Raw genomic sequence first — 23,869 nt, 5'->3', positions numbered from 1 at the left:
ATGTACATGAACAACCTATTTGAAAATGTCAAGATTATTAAATAAGTAAACTTACACATATATACCTGGCATCTCAAACTTTGGAAGGCTTTCCTGTAATAATTTTTATAACCTTAACACTGATTTCTTGTTTCAAAATAAAACTTTTACTTATCTCAAGGATAAATCTATTGCCACTCTTGACTTGAAAGTCATTCCAGACATTTTTCCACAGCATGTTGGAGATAAACAGGCTTTAAAACAAACCACTGGAAGAGAAACTGACCCTGATCACCAGCAAAGCAATCAGCTAGGTCTAGTGTGGATTTTTAAATAGTAATAGCTATCTCCATAAATTAATCCAGCTTGTTAGGTCTCTAACACAAAGACATCAGCTCCAGATCCTGAGGTTAGTGATACTCCTGATGTCTTAGTGTTATTGTCTTGCACCATACAAATAAGATACTGGGAAATGATTAACATTAATTTGCCCTGATACCCACTTATGAAAATGAATGAAATTCTGCAATGGGTAAATGTTAGGAAAACAGGATCCTACTCAATATAACCTGCCACTTTATAATTCACTCCTTTCTTCAGGAAGGCTGAGCATTTGCATTAAAAACACATCCATATTTCGAGTAATCTCCCAAAAGAGATAAATGCGCATAGAATCAGGACATCAGGAAGAAATTATGTAAACTCAAAATGTTCCCATAAGTTCTTTGATAGTGAATATTGCTGGGGAGGGGTGGCTTGGGAGGAAAAAATTGTGAAATGTCTTAAGACCACAGTGCTCCTCTTCACTCTGCTCCTCCATATCCATCTGATTTTCTCAAATCTGGTACAAACAGGCATATGCTGTTATTAAAGGAGGTAAAGCTGATACTTTAATACATCATACCTATAAGGCTGAAGGCATAATTGCTACTTTTATGTTTGTTGCACAGTGAATAGTACTTAGCTTTTGACCCAATGATCCTTTAGAACACCCACCTTTACCATGTCTACTTAACTTAAACAATGTGCCTAAAATCTTACCAAAAGCAACCTACCACTACTGCATAGCTTACATTACTTTTTATGTGAATATTATTTGTCAAAGAGAGGAGATAATAATTTATTTTCTTTTTTAATAAATAATAATAATAAAATATTATTTTGCCTTATTTTGTTTTCTGGGCATAATTGCAAACCAGGTAAAAGTCAAACATGTTTTTGCTTTCTCTCATGTGATCACAATGTATTTACTTTTGTTTGTGACATTGTTTGCTAAGCTGTTAACTGATTTATGAAGATGATTTGATAACCATGCAAAAAAAAAAAAATCGATACCTTCATTTTGTGCCTGAATAAAGACAGGTCTGTGATGAATGCCCTCATGCTGATTTGTAGGAAATTGGACCCAGACTAGAATGAGTTTGGCCTACTGTTTTTCTATTATACTCCCCCTTTCCTCCCCGCAAAAAAGTGTTACACAGGACTGAGCTCTGGTGCAATTAATATAAAACTATCTGAGGACAATAACCCATTTGTTAATGCTGAGTTATTTTTTATGGGGCATGATTAAAAATTGCTCTATTCAAATAAAAAAAAAGCCTGTGCAACCTAGTCCGCTCCAGACAACTGTTTGAGACTGATAAAGTGATGAATTGGAATATTTGTATCAACCTTCTTTCATGGATTTCTGATAGCTTGCATTTTGTTTGTGGCAACACCTTCAGTGCTGTGAAAACAAGAGACAACAGAAAGCCTTGCACCTCCAGTGAATCTTAGATCTTGTGGGTGTAAGCTGCATAGTACATGAGTCAAACAAGGCAGCTAGTTGGCAGCTGCAATACTTTCATCATCTTTCGGCTTGCTGAAGCAGGCATGGTAGCTGTTCTGCTCTTTGGTTTATGTATAGGGAATGTTCACCAAGGGCTATCCTAATTGGTCAATGGAAGTTAAGAGTACATCACGCAAAGATGGCAGTAAGTACATCTCACTGCTTGTCATTTCATGCAAGAGTAGTCCCAGACGGCAGACTTTCTCTAAAGACATTGGCAGGGATCAGGGCAGCTTCAGTAGTAGGTAAAAAAAAAAAAAGCCTAAAACATTGAAAGGCCATAAATATCTTACCACCAAAGTTCTGTCAAGAAAAATGACTCTAGATATGCCACACTGAACAACACCTGTTTAGCTCTTATTCTAGTGGACCTGAGTGCTCATGTATACATAGTGATGCACTTGCTTCAGTCTTTGAAGCAGCGTAACATGGCCTTCATGGAAAATATGTCTGAAGAGCCCTGGCTTGAAAACTCGAGCCCCCAGTTTGTGAGAGATAAAACATCATACAACACTAAGAAGCACTGAAAAAAATTAGAAGAAAGACTGGTAAACTTTAAGGAAAGCATCTCACAGGAGTTCATTATGTACCTCACTAGCCACTTTAATTACACATTAATTTATTATTTATGAAAAATCAGTATTGTACCTTAGCTCCTCTTCTGACAGGGAGGCAACAATAAAATGCCTCTAGTATAAAAAACATCGTATAACCGACTCTTTTGTTCCTTAGCAAAGATAAAGCATCTCATCATTATCAATTAAAGAACTGGGGAAGTCTTTGAAAAGAGGACTTGTTTGCTTAAAATACGTGAAGGTCATATTCACCCTGTAATAGTCAATGAGGAGTAGTCATTTGTTATTTTTAAGCAGGCTGTCATTTAGCCATTATGAAGATGAATAACATTTGTTATTACCTAATAATCCTCCTGTTGATTACAGAGAAAAGACACTTGCAGACACCTTATGCGCCTTGCTTGGTTTCTAGATTATTAATGTATTTTGATTAAACTTTGTAAACAAAAATTATGAACCTTGTTCTCCCAATGCAGTGACTGGCATGCAATGCAAGATGCTAAAATATGTCTCGGTCCAACCTATTTTGCATTGCATATGTTATTTGCCTAATATTCATGTAACATCGCAAAAACAAAGTTCATTTTTTAATATCAAACAGATTGTCAATGGATCATATGCTGCTCTATTAAGGTTAGTTTTTGGATGCCTGCCTTCCCAAAGAGAGTTAATGAAGCTATAAGTTACCTGTGTGGCTTCATTTGGAGTCAGGCCTAATTATCTGGATCTTGGCCACATTTTTGAGAGTCCGAGCCTCATTTCCAAAGCAGATGGAGTCACTCAGGAATGACTTCATTTGTATTAATTTGTTACACTGTCTTCTGTTATTCATCTCAGGAAACATCTCTGCCTTTGTAGTGTAGCAGAAACAAAATTTTAAAAAGTTTTAATTTGGGATTTTTTTTTAATCCATTGTTTCCATCTACACTTAGTAATGATGAAACACAAAGTCATTTAAGTGGTGTTCACCTTCAGGCTGTTGGATGGTGCAAGAAGATGATTATACTGCCAAAGATTAATGAGGCTTTTACTTCTTGGAACAAGTAAGATGACCAAAACACGATCCAGCAGCTTTATAAAGACAACCCCCAAAGCACATTTTATTAGTCTTCATGGCTAAGTATAGGCATTCAAGAAGCTGGAGTCGGAAGTGCTCTAACTTTTGAGCTTTATTCTAAGTACCCAAGGTTAGGTCTGGAAGAAACAAAACACGTTAGCCTTTGGTGGGGAGGGGCTCAGAGACTATCTACACAGGCTGAGCCTAGCAGGTAGGGGGGCTCCCACATGCCTCCCAGCACGCCCTGCATCTTCCCCAGGCTTCCAAAAACTACTGAGCAGAGCCAAAAGGCCAAGCTACCCCTGGTTGGCTTGTGGGGACATCATAGCTGCTTACTTTGACCTGATGCAGCAGCAGCTCATCATGGCCACAAGCTGTCAGCTGGCCATCCTGCGCATGCCTACCCAAGTGCACCCTGCACCCGCAGTGCACCTTGTGTGTGTGGTGTCCCAAATGCTTGGGTTCTGTGTATGTGTGGGTGTATGCGTGTCCCAGAAGCCTGGGTTTTCCTGGATGCCTATAATCCTTCTATGTGTATGTGCATGTGTGCCGGATGCCTGCATTCCCTTGGCCCCCCCCACCTCCCTGCTGTTGATGCTGGTGGCCCCAGTCCTGCACAGTGGTACGCCATCTGGATCTTTGAAGCCCTGGCCAAGTAGTTTCTCACCCCTGTGGACCAGGAACCCTCCCTGGATGAGCAGGGTCAGAGGGCTTCAAAGGCCCCTTCCATGACATGGGGCCGTGGGTCTCCAGCCCCAAGCTCCACTGGCCCTGCATCACAGGCAGCGCAGCCCATTACCCAGGCTGGTTGGGCACCGTTCCCTTTCCCCTCTCCTTCCCCCCCACCAGGGGCACACACTGGGGCTGCAGGGGAATGCAGCCTTAGGAAGAGACTCGCTTTGTTTTAGTCAAATGTTGAAACTGTCAAACTTTTAGTGCGTTTATTAAACAAAAATTGGAACGTTGCCCACTCCAGAACTTGGAAACTTTTTTTCAGTTAACATTGAGAGAGCAGAGGCTCAGCTTAACCAACACGAAACCTTGGAGCAGCAGGGGGAATGCTGCACGTGAAACTGCCACCCCTCGGTTTAATTAAATGTTGCAGCTGCCAAACTTCGTGTGTGCATAATAAATACAAACTGTCGAACATTGCCTGCTCTGGAACTTGGACCTAAGCCCAGGGGGCTGTTTATCCTCACAGAGGCTGAGCTATACCCCCACAATGGACCCAGGCCTGGAGTGGCCTGGCCCATTGGGTTGGTTGGTGGGTCGCCCCACCCTGCTCCCCCTCCCCCCTGCCCTACCCACATTTTGTTCTGAGCCTCCTGCACCCTTCTGGGACTGGCCCAGAACCTCTTTGGGATCTTGTACCTACCAGTAACCACCAACAGCAAGGGGTAGGAAGTTGGCCCTGGAAGGTCAGCTGAGTCCATGCCAGTCCTGGCATTGGGTCTCAGGCACCCTGGTCCCTCCATCCCCCCCACCCTCCCCAGTGGTGCTCCCAAGAGCAGGCTCCACTGGACACCTTCCTGGGTTCTTGAACCACATGTCAGTGGCTCCCATACACCATATTTCCTGTCCTGGGGCTCCCCTATATCTCAGCATATCCCAAACAATATGCAGCATGAAGTGTTTCCCCACGGACACCATCCATCTCCCCCCTCCCCGCCCCCCGCCTTTCATAGGATTCTCAGGCATGTTGCCCCAGGGAGGAGTCCCTGAGATGGGGCTCTCCATGCTGGGGGATGGGGCTGGGTGGCAGCCTGCCCCACCACTTCTGCCTGGGAGGGCAATGGTCTCCCTGCAGGAGGTGGTACTGACACCACTCAGGGATGTATGTCATAGCTGGATCCACAGTAGTTTTTGACATTTTACATAAACTACTTATTCTGGTGCTATGACTATCTCAGCTGTGTAGTGGCAAGGGTCACTTTCTTCAGACAATGGGGGGTCATCTGCAGACCTTCTTCTTGGACTTTCACGTTGTATTTCTAGGCCAAGATGGCTTGTTCAAGTGCTGTGGCAGTGTTGGTGCAAGCAGTTGTCAACCTATCCATTCCAGCCCCCCACATTAAGGGTCCCATTTGGTCACTTTATTGGTGCTGTCTATGCACATGTCTCCAGTGTTCTGCAGGTGTCCGGCTGACCATCTTGGACCCAGCACCTCAGGTTCCATGACTGGGCCTCCCGCATACAAATGTGGAGTCTGCAGACAAGGGAGGATCCAAGGGACCTATGGGTGAGTCCCTTGTCTGAACACTTTTTCTGTCTGGGGCCAGAAGTCTTGCAGCTGCTCACAACCTGGCACTAACTGCACTGTGGAACACCTGTGGTCCACAACCCAGCTAGGAAAAACAGATGCCTGGGTTCCATCTCCCTACTATGGGAGCCAGGAGGGCTGAGATCCCAAGTGTCTAGGGCAGGAGAGAGGAGGCTTCTCCAGTTCTCCAGGAGGAGAGGGATGAAGGGAGTGGTGGTGGTGGTGGGGTGGGGGGTGTTCTAGGGAGAATTCCTATTTCCCGCTGTACCTTACCTGCAGTGGTGCTCGTAAGTGCTTTGCCAAGCAGTGTCTGGAGGCATGTCCAGGCCGGTGGTGTAGGGGTTGGGGGTGTGTTTGAAAGGCATGAAGTCAGTGGGGAGCATCAATAAATCAGTATAGTCAATCTTCCACCTGGACAATCATTGATCCAAGAGCATGCTAAATACCAGACTAGGCAACCACAGCCTTCCCCATGAGCATACCCCAACTTACCAAGGAGTCACATTAAATCATCCCATCACCTATAAACTTCACATTCAGAAGGTCAGCAGTAAAGTTTCTGCATTAATAGCTGCCTTAAGATATTTAGCAGCATGACATGGGGTGCCAACTTCAGAGTTCTCAGCAGCACTGCACTTACAATGGTATATGGCCCAGCAGATTAATGTGTTCCTGTATGGTCCAGGAGTTCTCAAACTAAAAAGCTCAACACTGTACTTAATGGCACGCAGAGAATCATAACTGGATGCACAATCCACACACACACAGATGTATTCCATGCACTGTAGGGCATTAGACCAAGTGACAAAAGAAGATAGACCCTAATTGCTCCCCTGCTGCCAGGTTTCTGGTCCCATAGAGAGCCCAACAGGGTGGGTACTGTAGCCTTGTCTGTTGTGGTGAATGGAAATGAAATGATCATTCAGAGTAATCCAGTTGGAAACCTATTCCTGCAGTGTTTTATACCAATACCAAATGAGCCCCTCATTGAGCAGGACCTTGACAGAGAAGCACAGATCAAGCTGAGCAGACTGAGATATGGAAGCTTCAAAACAACACTGTACAAAATGAACATCTTGGACAGCCCCCTGGGTGAATGTGGTGCCCAGCAAACAACACAGAACTTAATTGAAAGCCACAGCCTTTATGCCCAGGTGGGGTAGATGGAATCTGTACACTGAGCAATAATACCAGACAGTGGCTCATAGCTGATTGGAGGGAATAGGGGAGCAGGAGATTGGAAACAGGGGCTTCACAGCCTCACGTCACTGAGAGCCTGGGGACAGGGTCGGCTCAGGGTCGGCACTTGGGCAGACCACATAAGCTCTGGCCAAGGCTAGAGTGTTGTCCTGGGATTTGGGGGGGGAAGGACATAAAGCCCCATGGGTTGCTGGTTGAAGACAACCTAACGCGAGTCATGATAATACCTGGTACAGATGCTCGTCTCGGTGCTCTAACCTACAGCACTGAAGTCTGATACCACATCCATCTAGGTTATCTTAGAGTGGGATTTGACATTTGTATAATGCTTTATGCATCCTGACTGTCTGTTTGGTTACAGCTGTAGAGCGCTTTCTGCATGCTTATCACACAGTAAGTGTAACTTCTATACCTGGGTTATGTGTAGAAATTGGTGCTTCTTGATACCAACCTTACTTTGTCTAGGCAAAAGAATAGTAAAAGGAAATAAAAAGATGCTTGGGATTTCAGGAAGCATTGTATAAGGATATATTTATCCAAGATAAAAGCTAAACTGCTGCAAGAGGGAATACACAAGAATTTCTGATCTGATGAAGTTATTTTTATACCAGACAATGGAATTATATGAAGTGCAATCAGATGACTCTGGTGTACAGAGTGATTATGTTTCTAAGGCCAGCGTCAAGATGTAGGCTAGGGATTTTTAATCTTCAAAGTGCTTTACAAATAAACATTATTATTCCCTTTTACAGTAATCAGTTAAGGGCAAAGGGAGTGAGAAGATATGTGACTTGCACAAATCAACAAAAGGAGGCAGTGTTAATAAAATTATTGCTCTCTCTCCATAATTTTCATGGTTTTAAGCTTTATTGGTGATCTTCTTTCCTCAAGAGTAGATTGTGATCAAGGACTGGGGTGTGCATAATTTCTTTCTACATCATTCATCTACTCCTGAAGCTGCTTCTAGTGGTCAACTGGAAATGAAGACATGTGGATTTCAGAGACTCTGAAACTCAGCCAATTGATGGGCACTCCAGTTCTGTTGAGAGTAAGGCAGCTGAAGAGACCTCAGGGCTTACATGCATGATTCATACCCACTGCACCGTTAAACCTCAACAAAGGCTGGCATTGTTGTAATGCTGGTGGAAGGACAAGTACCATATTTACTTTAATATAATATGACCCTGAATATAAGATGATCCTCCAATAATTAGATTCTATATATGGAAAATGTATAAATTGGTTATAATGTTCCAGCTATATATCTAAGTATTGGAGGGCTGTCTTGAGTATCCTCCCACACACTACTACAGGAAGGAAAGCAGTGGCTGGGGGGGGGAGGGGTGGGATCAGATGGCCCCCTTGCCCTCTGCCCCACCCACCTCTTCCCCCTTCAGCCTTTCTGCCCCCTGCCTCCTGCATTTTTCCACCTCCAGCTTCTGACAGTCTCTTCCCCTCCCCCCAGCCTCAGTTTCTTCTGCCCAAACTCCCCAATTTCTCTCTCTCTTCCCCCCACTATTTCTCCAGTCTCTATCTCTTCTACTCAGCCCTTCCCTGGCCATGCAGCCATGTCAGCACTACTGGAGTTTCCATGAGCTCTTTGCCCTGGAGAGATCCCAGCCCAAGCTGGAGCTAAGCTGTGCCAGACAGTAAAAACAAAGAAAGGGGGTGGGCTAAGGGGAAGAAGCTTCAGAGGAGAAGCAGAAGAGAGGCAGGAGGTTTCTGTGGGTCTGACTCTGGCCCCAAACACCTGTCCACTTCATATGCAAATACGAAGTATGAAAGTGGGGTTTTTCCCCAAACAGATTGGGGGGAAAAACTCATCTCATATTTGAGTAAATATGGTTGTTAAACAAAACTAAAGATCCATAGACCACCAATTCTTCATCTGCAGCCTGCCAGTGAAGCTAGTGGGAGCTCTGAACATGGAGTGATAATAGGGCAGGTACTCAAACACCATGTTAATTTCAGCAACCTTGAAACCAAGATGGGGCAGGGGAAAATATTCATCTTCAAAGGGAATGGGTAACATTGGTAAGAAAGATAATGTAAAGCTTCTAAAAGTAAAAAAAAATATCAAGAGGTAGAAGTTATACTTGGACTCTGAAAAAAATAATGAGCTATTAAGCAGGGCAGGCCTGAGAGGTAATTGAAAGGGACGTTATAAGATGATGGGGTGAAGGGATACTTGCAGGTGCAAGTAGCTGTAGGCTCATTTGTGTCTCCAGAAAAGGAGAGTTGTCATTTCCACTCCTTTACATCCTAAACAGCCTGTGCCCATTGGCACTCCGTACCTAGTGTAGGTTTTTAATCACACAGAAACAGAGTTACGAGCCTCCAGTTCTTTATGCTTGCACATCAATAACATTATTCATGTCTTCTGCCTATCAAGGCAACAAGTAGAAAGTCGGCTTTTTTTTTGTCTGCTATATTCTTTGTGAAATTAAATATTAAAGCTTAGATTTTGATAGCAGGAGAAATCTACTATACATTTTTTCCAGTCCATGACAACAAATAAATCATTAAAAAAAAAAAAGCTATTGATTATCACAATGAATAGCGATCAAGATTTTCACTGTGATCAAGAGCACATTAGTGCTTTGCAGAACTAAAAGAATGGCTCTGATCTGAAGAGCTTCCAACCTGAGGGATATGACCCCAGAAATGCAATGGTTATTGTGCATATTAATATGATCACCCTCAATGAACTCAACAGTAAGAGGAAGATCCACAAAATGTACATAGACTGTTAATTCCCATTCAGATCAATGGACTAAAATTCCATTTCAACAGGATTTAAGTGCCTAAGTACTTTTGCAGATCTGGGCTCATACATTTGCAGGATTAGGTCCCAGTTTTAAGGTTTACCATAACTAGGTATAACAAACAAGGGGGTGGGGTGAAACAGAAAAAGGATGATTGCAAGACTGCTGCACATTCGCAAGGCTGTTAAAAAGGTAATGTGGACAAAAACAATAATTAGCTTTTCAAATATTGACTGCTGGTCTGAAAAAATGTGCACTCTCTTAGAAGTCAGATCAAGGGTTAAATGATAGAAAACCCTATTCTGGGGACTTGAGTGGGACTTAAACAGTAGGTGATATTGCTACTGGCCTTCACAAAAGACCTGAATTGTGACCTTTAAAGAATAACATTAAACTTCAAAAGAGGTATAAATAAAAATATTTCTGTGCAGGATATTTCAAAGTTTTAGATTTTATTGGTTATTATGGTGAGGATAATTATATCTTGGGGATATAACGTAGTTAAAAAAATAGGTTTGGATAGGCTAAGATATCAAGGACTGGGTTATATATATGTAACCCAGCTCCCAAAAAACTCTATCAGGGTTGTAACCTCATGTCTGCTGAACATTATAAAATCAGAAAATTAAAACATCTTTGTTTCCAGTGTAGAAGCCTGATCCCGCAGACTCACAAGGATATTTATGCACTGTGAGTGGACCCACTGGCTACAGACCAGGCACATCTACACGTGCATATTATTAATATGATGCAATAGACTCCGGCACTTATAGTGCCAGAGTCTATTGATCCTGGGCACTGCATTTATATGTGCACCCAGGACCACAGCACATTGAGCTGGGTCAGAATAGCCCCAGCTGGCAGGAGGCTGGGGGGTGGAAATCAGCCTGCCAGAGCAGGGCTACTTTGACCTAGCTCAATGTGCTGCAGAAGGGCTGACAGGGGTACCAGTGTGCTCCAGTGTGGTGCAGGCAGGTAGGCAGCTCGCACACTGAAGCACCCTTATGCCCTAGACAACCCCATCAGAATCTACACATGCATTGCTGCAGACTAAAAAACTCCACAGCAGGGTAATACTTGTATTTACAAATACTACTCTGCTGTGGAGTTTTAGTTTACTCCAGCCTAAAGGTCCTGCATGTGTAGATGCCAAGACGTTTACTGCAGAACTAGTTAGTCTACTCTGCAGTAAATGGTTAATGTAGACATGCCCACTGACACCTAAATTAAGAGAAAATACTTTAAGATGGTATTAAAAACACAATCAATTTGGTGGGGCAAAGGCAAAAGACAAGAGTGAGAATAATAGGAACTGAAGTTAGCAAATGTTTTTAGTTAAATGAACAATAAAAGGCTTAAAAAGTTTTAATCTATTTGCTTTTTAATAAAAAACAGACTGAAGGAAGGAATAAAAGAATATTGAGGAAATTCTTAATATAATTCTTAATATATCACAAACTCAGCCCTGAGAGAATTTTGAGTTAAACTGTAGATGTGAAATTAGATATTATTAAATATTATTCTCCAAAAAACTGGGGAAGGGTTTGTATGTTGGGCATGTGTTCAACTCCATGTGTCCATTTATACAAAATTTCTTTTTTGGTATCTCTAACCAGAACTGGGTGACAATTGTTCACCAAAACAATTTTTGTTGAAAAAGCCACAAAAAAATTAAAAGGATCAAGATAGATTTCCCATTTGAAAACATTTTGAAATTGCTATAATATCATTTCTCAATATTTCCTAAATGAAAAATTCTACTTTTTGGTTCAAAATTACTTTTTGTTTTGAAATTTAAGGTAACAGAGAAAGAGAGAGAGAGAGAGAGAGAGAAGGTAAAAAACTGAACCAAAGGGGAAAAAAAGAGAAAAAAAGTGTTTACATTTACTAAACAAAACATTCTGATTGACCGGAATAGATTTTTTTAAATGTATTTTTAGCATGCAAATATTTTCTAAATGTTGATGTTCTATTTTTGATTGGGGAAAAGAAACATTTAAAAAATCTCCCCAGGACAGGAAACCATTTTCCACTATGTTTTATTTGCATTAGGTATGGCTGACCTTCTTGACAGGGCTTTAAACTGAGACTGCTGGGGGACAGGTGGTCTAATTACAGTTCTAGCCCATGTCATGTCGGCCGCACTACCAATAACTTGGGCAACCTAAGGGATCCAGCTCTGGTGACAGCCCAAGCCAAGGAAAGGTCCCACTTAACCCCTCAGGAAAGCATTGGGCTTCTCATGGCAGACTTAACTGCCTGTACACAAACTCCAAGAGCTTGGGAAACAAGCATGAGAAACTGGTCCTTCTCCTATGTGATAATGACTATGACCTTGTAAGAATTACAGAGACCTGGTGGGACTCCACCTATGATTGGTCAATGACAGTAGAGGGTTACACCTTGTATAGGAGAGACCATAGAGACCATGTAGGGAAGAGGGCTGGGTGTGTTGCTATCTACATCAAAGATCAGCTCACCTCCCTGCAGACTGAGTTTCCAAAACAGGAAGGGCATCTTGAGACCCTCTGGGGCAAGATACGAGAACATGGAGAGGGCAACTTTCTTGTAGGAGTCTACTATAGACCCCCCCACCAAGAGGAAGACCTAGATCGGGAATTCAGTATGGAACTGGTTGAAGCCACGCGCTCCTGATCCTTGATCATCATGGGGGACTTCAACTTCCCTGATATCTCTTGGGATGAGCACATGGCCAAATCTGACAGTTCGCATAGCTTTCTCATGTGCATTGATGACCTCTACCTAACCCAGGAGGTCTATGGGCTGACTAGAAGAGAGGCATTGCCGGATTTGGTTCTGGCCAAAGAGGACAACCTGGTGAGCGATCTGTGGATTGAGGGGAAGCTTGGTAACAGTGACCATGAATTGGTCATCTCCTTAGTTCACAAAAGAGCAGGCAAACCCCTCAGTAAAACAGAAGTCCTTAACTTTGGGAAGGCCGACTTCTGCAAACTGAGAGAATTGGTCAGTCGGGCAATCAGAGGCCGTACCTCACCCAGAAAAAGAAGTACATGAGGAATGGTCATCGCTCAAAAGCATAATCCTTGAAGCGCAGGGCAAAGCCATCCCTTCTCACAAGAAATGCAGTCAACAGGTAAGGAAGCCCCCGTGGCTAAATAAGGATCTCATTAAGCTCAAAAGAATAGCCTACACCAGCTAGAAAACAGGAAGCATTACCAAAAAGGATTACTCTGCACTCACCCACTCCTGCAGAAAGCAGTCCAGAAAAGCCAACGCACAAACCAAACTTAGGCTGGCTACGGGGATCAAGGACAATAAAAAGTCCTTCTTCAGATATGTGGGAAGTAGAAAAAAAGAACAAGGGTAGTATTGGGCCCCTGAAGGGCAATACTTTTGGAAGATCCAAAAGGACAACTGACATCAGATGCCCAAGCAAAGGCCAATCTCCTAAATGGCTTTTTTGCATTGGGTTTTCACCCTCCCAGGAGGATCACACTGCCAGGAATGGCACTAACCAATCTGGGAGTGGGTGACAGGCAACCCCCCCCCCCCCCAAAAAAAAATCTGATGGGGATCAGGTGAGGGAGCACCTTGAGAAGCTAGCCATTCACAAGTCTGTGGGTCCAGACGGAATGCACCCGACAGTCTTGAAAGAGCTGGCAGATATCATTGCATCCCCCTTGGCAGGGATATTTGAAAAATTGTGGCACTCAGGTGAGGTCCCGGATGGCTGGAAAAGAGCCAACATGGTCCCTATCTACAAGAAAGGGAGGAGGGATGACCCAGGGAACTATAGACCAATCAGTCTGACATCTGTCCTTGGAAAAATCCTGGAGAAAATTATCAAGGGATCCATCAATGCCAGACTAATGGAAGACAAGGTTCTCAATGCCAGCCAACATGGCTTTGTGACTGGCACGTCTTGCCTGACCAACCTCATTTCCTTCTATGACCAGGTAACATATGCCCTGGATGAGTGAGATGATGTGGACATCACATATCTGGACTTCAGGAAGGCCTTTGACCTAGTTCCCCATGATGTCCTCATGGTTAAGCTGGGGAACTGTGGCTTTGATCATCATACAGTCCAATGGCTAGGCAATTGGCTACAGGGTTGGACCCAAAGAGTACTAGTTGAAGAGAGCAAATCAATGTGGCACAGGGTTACCAGTGGAGTCCCTCAGGGCTCGGTACTCAGGCCAGTACTCTAATGTTTTCATCAACGATCTAGATTTGGGAGTTAGATGTGAACTGGCCCAGTTCATGGACAATACCAAATTATAGATTTCATAGACATTAGGGCTGGAAGGGACCTTGGAAGATCATCGAGTCCAGCCCCCTGCCCAAAAGGCAGGAAGTCAGCTGGGGTCATAGGATCCCAGCAAGATAAGCATCCAAAGGAGGATTATGGCGGAGGGTGGTCACGCTGCAGGACAGGCTGTGAATACAGGCCAACTTGGACACATTCTCCAGGTGGACCAACCAAAACCACATGGCCTTCAATGCAGAAAAGTGCAAGGTGCTGCACCTCGGTAGGAAGAACCCCCAGCATCCTTACAGGCTTGGCAGTGCTATGCTCGCTAGCACCACGACCGAAAGGGACTTGGTAATTATGATTGACCACAAGATGAATATGAGCCACCAATGTGATGCCATGGTGGGCAAAGCTAACCAAACTCTGGCATGCATCCACCAATGCATCTCAAGTAAGACTAGGAAAGTCATCCTCCCACTTTACTCGGCCCAGGTGAGACCTCAGCTGGAGTACTGCATCCAGTATTGGCCCCCCCCCCACTTCAGGAAGGATGTGGAGAAGCTTGAGAGAGTCTAGAGGAGAGCCACTCATATGATCCAAGGCCTGGAGGAAAGGCTGTATGAGGAGAGGCTGAGGGATTTGGGACTCTTCAGTCTGGAGAAAAGAAGGCTCAGGGGAGACCTGGTGGCAGCCTACAACTTCAGAAGAGGGGTACATCAGGACCTGGGAGAACACTTGTTCACTAGAGCTCCCCAAGGGATAACAAAGTCTAATGGCCACAAACTCCAGGAAGGCTGATTTAGACTCGACAAAAAAGTTCTTTACAGTGCGTGTGTCCAGGGTCTGGAACAAACTCCCCCCAGAGGTGGTGCGAGCACCTACTCTGGACTTTGTCAAAAAACAGCTGGATTTATTTCTTGCTGGGGTCACTTGATCCCAGCTGACTTCCTGCCTATGGTGTGGGGGCTGGACCCGATGATCTCATGAGGCCCCTAACATCTATGAAATCTATGTATGCAGGAGACAATCACTTCACAAGATTTCTTTTTACATGGGAGGCAAGGATTTCTTAAGGTAATATCTTTTATTGGAACAATCTGCATAGTTGGGTCTAGCTCTACCAACTATGCAGTTGGTCCAACCAAAGATAAAACTCTAAGAAATCCTTGCTTCTTGCATAATTTCTGGATCAACATGATTATAAAGTCACTCTAACACTACCTTTTCACATGGTCACAGGGAAGTCCCATAAAGTTGTTCTTTCTCCAAATGAATAACGGAACATCCTGCTTTTCTGGGCCTGAGAAGAGAGTTTGTTAGCTAATACTTTCTGCTGAAGATAATATAAAGTAAATCCCAAACTAAATGTTAGTACTATATATTTTACCCAGTTATCCCAAGCAGAATTGAGTGTGTGGGCAGGAGAAAGGAGTTCTAGAATATAATCTTTCATAAATCTGACCTTCACTGTCAAGGAAGATTGCAGTTGATACTGTTCCAGCTGTCTTATCACACAGTATTACTATAGTCCTAAAATCTCTATCCCGTTTGCGTATTTATTTTAAAATAAGATTTCTCTCCAAAGTTATAAAGTTCAACAAAATTTGGACTCCCTTTCTCTCCAATGTATTCTTCAACTTTTATATTGGCAGCAATATCTTTATAAGTCATATTCTGTAGATTTATTGGTATAGCCTAAATGTACTGTAATTCAGAATTTGTTTTGGGCTACTCTTTCATGGCTTAACTTTCATAAAGCTGAATGAAATTTTCAAAAGCACCCAGGCCCAAATCCATAAAGGGACTTCGGGGAAATTTAGGCATATAAATTCAAAAGTTTCATCCTTAAGATTTCCACTTGGTTGCATACATACTGTTGTCAGCCTTGGCCATTTTTAAGGGGCCTAGGCTAAGCTGCAGAAGTGTTACTAAGCAGAAGGCCCAAAGCCTGTTTCTGAATAACCGTAGCATGAACCTTTGCAGATGTAACAACTAACTTGGTCAGCAAGTAAAGGAAACAATTAAATACAATTAAACAAAAGCACAAAGGCCTGAAAGGAGATAAGGAAAGACCATACATTAAATAATCCATATACTCTATATCATAACTTTATTTTAAAATAGCAGTAGTAGTAATTGTGTAACCAAATGTATTAGTTGCCATTTTGCTATGATAGATATATTTTTGTTAAAATGCTTAGATAGTTTGTAAAAATAAAAACAGCTTTGCAGAGAAGACCATAAAGTAAGGTAAAGAAGAAATAGGAACAGCACTCTACAATAGGCAAGAAAAGAAGATAAGACACCTTCCCTCTTTTCCAAGGATATAAATCCAAACAAATTAACACCTTACAAGTCCACAAGAGATCTGGTTCAGTCCAGTTTCAACAGTTTCAGTTAAACAAAGAAATTTAAATAAAACCAACCATGGATCATGTATTAAAATATTAAAACCAGTCGTCTAAAAATATTTTCTGGAAGGAAATTTGGAGAACTCAGCAAACCGAGGAAGACCTGCTGCCAATCTTCATGCCACCTTTCTTCCACTGCTCTAGTTTCCCCACCTGGTAAAGGTGAGTATCTATGCCATTCTGTTGCAGGTAGCCAGATAGACTTTGGAATAAATGTTTGTTTTAATGTTTTAAGGTGCAGGCAAATAAAAGGTTGGTCTGTAGACCAGTTTTTGCCTCTTTTATCAATAGCCTACCCACCAGATTACCTGTAATTTGTTTAACGGTGCCTAAAGTACATAGACACCTGAAATATTGCCAGTAGTTCTCTAGGTGCCTATAGTTCAACTTTGCATGGTTAGGAACATCTTAGTCATGTCAGACCTGAGCAGTTTCTAATTGGGCAGCTTGGAACTTACCTCATGCAGAAGTCATTAAGTATTTTCCTGCTTGTATACCCTAAGAGGTCAACTCCATATATGTCCAGGACCAATCCCCATTCAATGCACAGCAACAGCTGCTGCTAAGTTTAAAACAATGGCTGGAGGGTCTGTAGGTGCTGTCTCTCTTTTATATCAAGCCTAACACTTAGAGCAGGAATTTAGGATGTAGGAAACCCAGGCTTACTTGCCTCTTGAACCTGAGTGGGGTTCAAACCCACATCTCCCACCTTCCAGTACCTTGTCCACATCAATAGTCTACTATAGGCTGCTCTAAGGTGGGGTCACTTGCTTCCTCTTGTGTTGAAGTTGCTATAGAACACAAGAGGGAGTCTGACTTGAGACTAGTGGTTAGGACTGACTGGATGCATCTACACATGCACTGGACTGCACAGTTTTTACTGCACAGTCATTTAGTACTTGCTTAAGGAAGTTACTGCACAGTCCCAACGTTACTGTGCAGTCCTGATGCCACACAGGTCATTTCCAATGCTACTGCACAGTAGTGTCAGCATCACGGTTCATGCCTTATGGCACTATGTCGCTGGAGCAATGAGCTACAGCGCCGTAGCTTGTCATTATGACAATGTAGCATCTCATGTAGACATGCCCACTGAAGTGCAGGGAGGTCTGGGTTCTGCTACCTACTCCAAGGACTGTTTGTGCATTTGATACACATATCCTTCCAGGAGCCTGCCTTAACTACTAGGCCTGAAAGGTACATTCCATCTTTCTGTGCTAATTAATCTTTCATTCTTCTCTGCCCAGTACAACTGCAGGCACACCAGATGATAGGGTAAGGATCCAGGGTGACCTTAACAGACTTGTTCTATGGGCTGATTGGAATCAGGTGAGGTTCAACCGGGAAAAGTGCCGGGTCCTTCATTTGGATAGAAAGAACCTTCACCACAACTATAGGACAGGTGGCAGCCCACAGCATCTGAATGGGACCTGGGGGTCACAACTGACCAGAAGATGAATATGAGCCAACAGTGAATCACAAAATAATAAAGGGAAGATTTAGGCTGGACATAAAGAAGAACTTCTTCTCCTTAAGGGTAACTAGAACCTGGAACACGCTCCCGGCAAAGGAGGTGCAGTCGCTATCCTTGGAGGTGTTTAAGAGGAGGCTGGATAAGCACCTAATTGAGCTAGTTTCAGCTCTTTAACCTCCTGCCTATGGCAGGGGACTGGACTTGATCTTACAGGAGAAAACCCTGATTTTGTGAGCTTGTCTTAATAGCTAGCAGAAACCATCCCATTTCAACCAGCCAGTGTAACTTACACTCAGAAATCTTAGCTTTCTGCTCACTTCAAAACGTAAATTAAAAATCTCAGCCACCTGCAAACAAAGACACTGAAAAGTTTACTACAGTGTTAGAGGCTACTTTGTGGGGGAGGGAGAACCATTAGCTTTTATGCTCCATGGTTTCTGAAATCTGCATCTTCACACAGTTGATGGCTGTACAAATCACGATTGAAAAGGTATATTCTAAGTAGTGCTGTGAACTGGGTCTGAATTGTAAAGAGTCCTGTCTTAATATAGTATAATATACTATAATATGGTCTAAGGTCCAAACAGACCATTATGTTCAAGGAATATGCCTTGTGGGATGTACGTGTCTCTATATGAATTCCGGCAAGAGAAAAAGGTAGAAGAAAATGTGACCTTGAGTTGTTTGGTGAGCACTGTCCATATAGCTAGAAAATGAGGCCACAACAAAGCTCTTCATCTTTGCTCATTTTTCAGTGCTTTCTTTATCTTTACACAACTTTCACACACAGCACTATTTGGTCAGTCATGATAAATGAAGATTAAACTGGTATTGTCAAGCACCTTTTCAAGCGCTTCCTAATTGCCAAAGAGGAATGAGTAGCACTTCAATGTCTGTGAGTACCAAATGCTCTATTTACAGCGTAAGCACTCCATAAGTACCCATACAAGTATTTTTTTTTTTTAGCACAACTGCACTGGATGTGTATTAAGACACTGTCCAATTGTACTATTCAACCTGGTGATCTTAATAGAAATCAGGAAACAATGATAAGATAGAAATATGCCCATTATAATCCTAGTTTACAAAGGATCAAAAGAATTGCTACTCCAGGTTAGATAAGTGGTCCATCACATTCAGTACCCCGTCTCAGACAGCACCTGCTACCAGCAGCACCAGAAAGAGAGCTGAGGCAGTTATGGAATAGCATGCCAATAGACACATTTGCTTCCTACCACTGTCACTTAGGTGGTGATGTGGGCCCTGAAGCATTAGGTTTTATACCCTTAATTTTCTTTTACCCTATCTAATATTGGATTAATTATCAGAGTTCAGTTGACATTTTTGGTCATGTAATTACAGTGAAAATAGTTTGTGTGCTTCAGCAAATATTAGATTGTGCAGACGCCAAACAGTAGAAGATACATAGGTTTCTATAACTGAGCACATCTGGAAGAGGGATACAACAGATTGTAGATTAAATAGTCTAGTAAATAACTAACATATTTCAGACAGTTTAGGTGCTTATATGGACTATGATTTCATGGAATGACTAAGTTCTTTGGTATGGTTACCCTCTTTTTTGGTACTGTGATTTTAAAGCACCTGGCACAACGCTAGGTATTATACGTACATGACTAGTACTTTTTGGTACCGCCCCAGTGCAAATAACAAAACTAATATGCTACTGGGAAAAAAGTCTATTACTTCTATATGTACCATTTTCAGAGCCTTGTAGGAAAAGCATTCTAAAAGTGTTAATGTATCAATCATTATTTTGATTATGAACAACTGGCTTCTAGTCTGGAATATGCTCATAATTTAAGATTTAAATAATTACTTAATATTGGTTCCATTTTGCTGACCAGCTCCTCAAACTCCCCAACCCCTACAAGCCTTCAGTGACCATTAATGACATATAGCTCCTTATAATGTTGTCAGTGGAGCTTCATCCATGAAACTTCAAATGTTTCCTGAGACTATTCTAGGCAGGAGGTCTTTCCAGCTGGCTGCTGCACACAAATTAATTGCCAAGTAGGTCTGGAACACACTAAAGCCATATTTAATTTAATATAGTTTTAAAGTGTTGATTATGGGCATAATGTTTTCATAAAACAGAGACAGCTGACTTCTAAACCTGAATTTTTTAAAAGAGAATGAGAATTTGGCCAGGTAGGGCTCCAGGATTCAAGCTACAAATGCCAGTCACCCTGTTACAGATTCCATAGTTAATTCAGAAATTTCTTTTATGTCAAGTTAATATATGGTTCCTTTCACTTAAAAATAAACTAACATGTGGCATTTTAAGTGCTAGTGTTTAGTGGTAGAACAGTAATGGCAGTTTGGTATGATTCCAGAGACCTGACTTCAAGCCCTGTTGTCTAGTGATGCCAGAGCTGCCCATAGCTGACCTTGCTGTAAAAAGAGCACTCTGGTCATTCAGGCTGACAAATCAGAAGTAGAATCATAGAAAACTGGGGTTGGAAGGGAGCTCAGGAGGTCATCTAGTCCAACCCACTGCTCAAAGCAGGACCATTCCCTACTAGAGCACACCCAGGCAAGGCTTTTCCTAGCCAGGTCTTAAAAACCTCCTAGGATGGAGAATCTACAACTTCTCTGGGTAACCTGTTCCAGTGTTTTACTACCCTCCTAGTGAGAAAATTCTTCCCAATATCTAACCCAAACTTCCCTTGTTGCAATTTGAGACTGTTGTTTCTTGTTCTGTCATCTGCCACCATTGAGAACAGTTTAGCTCCATCCTTTTTGGAACCACCCTTCAAACAGTTAAAGGCTGCTATCAAATTCCCTCTCAGTCTTCAGCAGACTAAATAAACCCAGTTCCCTCAGCCTCTCCTCATAAGTCATGTGCCTCAACCCCAAATCATTTTTTTTTGCTTTCTGGTGCACTGTCTCCAACTTGTCCACATTCTTTCTATTGGGTTGGGGATGTTCAAATCTAGAGACAGTACTCCAGATGTGGTCTCACCAGTGCAGAACAGAACAGAAAAATATTTCCCTTGACCTGTTGGCAACACTCCTAACAATGCAGCCCAGTATGCCATTAGCCTTCTTGGCAACAAGGGCACACTGTTGGCTCATATTCAGCTTATTGTCTACTGTAAACCCCAGGTCCTCTTCTACAGACTTGCTGCCCAGCCAGTCAGCCCTCAGCCTGTACCAGTGCATGGGATTATTTCATCCTAAGTACAGGACTTTGCACTTGTCCTTGTGGAACTCCAGGAAATTTCTTTTGGCTCAATTCTTCAATTTGTCTAGGTTATTCTGAATTCTAGCCCTATCCTCCAGCCTGTCTACTACTCCCCCCAGTCTGGTGTCATCTGCAAACTTACTCCATGCCATCTTCCAGGTCATTGATGAAAATATTGAACAAAAGTGGCCCCATGACCAGCCCCTGGGGCGCTACACTTGAAACCGGCTGCTTATCACTCCCTTGTGTTCTGTTGCCACGCCTTATACTGTTGCCCTGAGGGGTCAGGCCAACACTCAGGATCTCAATATTGCACGGTTAAACAGGAGGGCGTGGTGTACACTTGCACATGCACACATAAAAAAAAATCAATTAAGCACACATACACCCCCACTAGGCATACACCCTCACACTAGCAACTCAGATCCACACACGTTCAAAATAACCAGTCTTATGTTCATGCACACCTATCACCAGTTTAAGCCCATACACGCTACACACACCAAATTTACACAGAATCAGTTACCAACACCTACACATCCAATACACATACGTGGATTACTAATTGATATACCACACACACACACAATGATATCTATATATGTGTATTCACTAATTCACACACATACCACCCACCTACACACACACGGGTGAGTTCCTAAGTTGGGTGTTGTGATGTGTATGTATGAATGTATGTGCTTGGTGTACTTGGGAAACCTGGGGAAAGGTTAAGGTAAGAAAGTAGAAGTGTAGGGAGTGATAGTTGTTGGGAGTGAAAGTTACCAGGACTGGGATTTGAACTGGTAGACTAGAGGGGCTTGGGCTAAAGAACTGAGGCTCAAGGGTAACTTTAGGTTAATTGATCTTAATTGATTAAAAGACAACACCCAGAGCCTGCAGAACAGGGGAGTGATGCCAGCACAGAGGCTGGGACTGGAACCAGAGCTATGGGGGAGCTGAAAAGGTAGGTGGGGAGAGGGAAAATGGGACTAAGGGAAAGTGTGGGTGTTAAAGAGGGGTTCTGGGTGTGGGGAGCGAAAGGATGGCTCCGGGACAGCTAGAGAAGCTGCAGGGAGTGGCAGTAGGTGCTGGGATCTGGAGAAAGGCTCCAACTACTGGAGAAAACTGCAGGACAGCCACGAGGAGCTGGGAAGCTGGGGGGGAAGACTACAGAAGGTGCAGGGGAAGCCTGAAAACAGAGAGACAGACAGCAGAAAAATCACAGGAAAAGTGGCAGGAGAGACTGAAAGGTGGCAGGGCAGCGGAAAAGCAGGGAGAGGCAGCAGAGAGTCACAGGGGAAAGGCAGTAGATGGCATGGGAGGCTGAAAGCCAGCAGTGACAACAGGAAAGCAAGGAAAGGCTGAAAGGTGGCAGAAAAGGAGAGACAGAATTGGGAGGAGATCAGGAAACTAGCAAGGGCGGGCGGGACTGGGGCTGAGAGAAAGAGAGAACGAGGCTGGAATTTAAGATAGGGAAGGGGCTGGGATTCAGTAAAACACGACCCAACTCAGGGTTGCAAATGACAGCGGTTTTATTGAACAGGGGAGATGGTGACACAATGTCTTATTGGTTTGCTTGTACTCACCCACCCACACATGCACACAATAGCAGCAGGGTTTAGAGAGGCTTGGTGCAGAGGCTGAAGTCCACTGAAGTCCAGGAGAAGAGAGAGAGAGTCCAAATTGTAGGAGGAGGTATGCAGGCAATATCTACCTATCCCAGGCTGGAAGTTGATCCTCGATGGCAAGTCAGGGTGTCCTTCAGCTTGGTGTTGTCCAGAGTGGGTCGCCAGCAGGGCCTCTGGGGTGGTTAGGTGACGTGAAGCTGGTCTGCTCTGGATGGAAATGGCGTTCCCACTGGGTCTGTCTTCACTGCCCCTTTTTATAGGGGCAGACCTTGTGTGACCCTAGTGACAGGAGGCATGCCCAGGCAAGGTCAGCCCCTGGCATACTGAGCATGTGTGCTCCATGCAGGGATGTGCAGTTTCGGGTGTCTGTAATGGTGGGGTACAATGGTAGAGTTGCTGGTTCTGCAGGGTCTTTTGTCTTTCAAATGCTGGGTTCTTGTCTCTGTTCCTGGGTGAGGTCCCTGGTTCCTGGATGAATCAATGCAAGGTGATGGCCCAGTCATTACAGGCCATTTAGTAAAGGGCTGCTACCATTGTATTTCAATCATTCCCAATCACTCTCATTCATCCGGGAACTAATTTACATGGCAGGGGTACAATGAATCATACAGTTGCAACACAGGGGATGCCTGGGCAGAGGACACAAGATGGAGGCTTGACATATAAAATGGAAACTTGACATGACTGTGGTTGACTTACAAACACAGGCCTAAACCATACAATATCTATATGAAACAATAAAAATCAATACGAAAATGATAATAATACAATACACAACAGCAAAAATCTATACAAACCTAATAATTATACAATATAAAACAGTGGATATTCAAAATCAAAAACTTGCTACCAAAATAAAAATGTTAAAGCTTATCCTAAGTCTGAGCTTGCTTATGCTTGTCTATAGGGAATAGAGCGGGAGAGAAAGAAAAGCTACAAATAATTGGGGAAAGGAAGGGAATGCATATCTATCATATACTTATATATGTATTAAAAAAGAAAAACTGGGGGTTTTGCTACAATACCTGCCAGTCTACTAGGCAGCCTTGGTTGGAGCTTTGGCTTTAGAACAAAACAATGGTGAAGTAGAAAATGCAATACTGTTATTACAAATTTTTTTATACCACTTGATGTATATTAGTCCTGCCTAGGAAGACACATACAAAATAGCTCTTCCTTGAAGAGCTTTTAATTTAATTGATGAACTTAATTAAGCATGGATATACCAGAAAGTGAAGAGTCAAGGA

This window comes from Alligator mississippiensis, chromosome 3 (assembly GCF_030867095.1).
Source record: "Alligator mississippiensis isolate rAllMis1 chromosome 3, rAllMis1, whole genome shotgun sequence".
Taxonomy (NCBI): Eukaryota; Metazoa; Chordata; order Crocodylia; family Alligatoridae; genus Alligator; species Alligator mississippiensis.
This window is presented reverse-complemented; position numbering follows the sequence as displayed.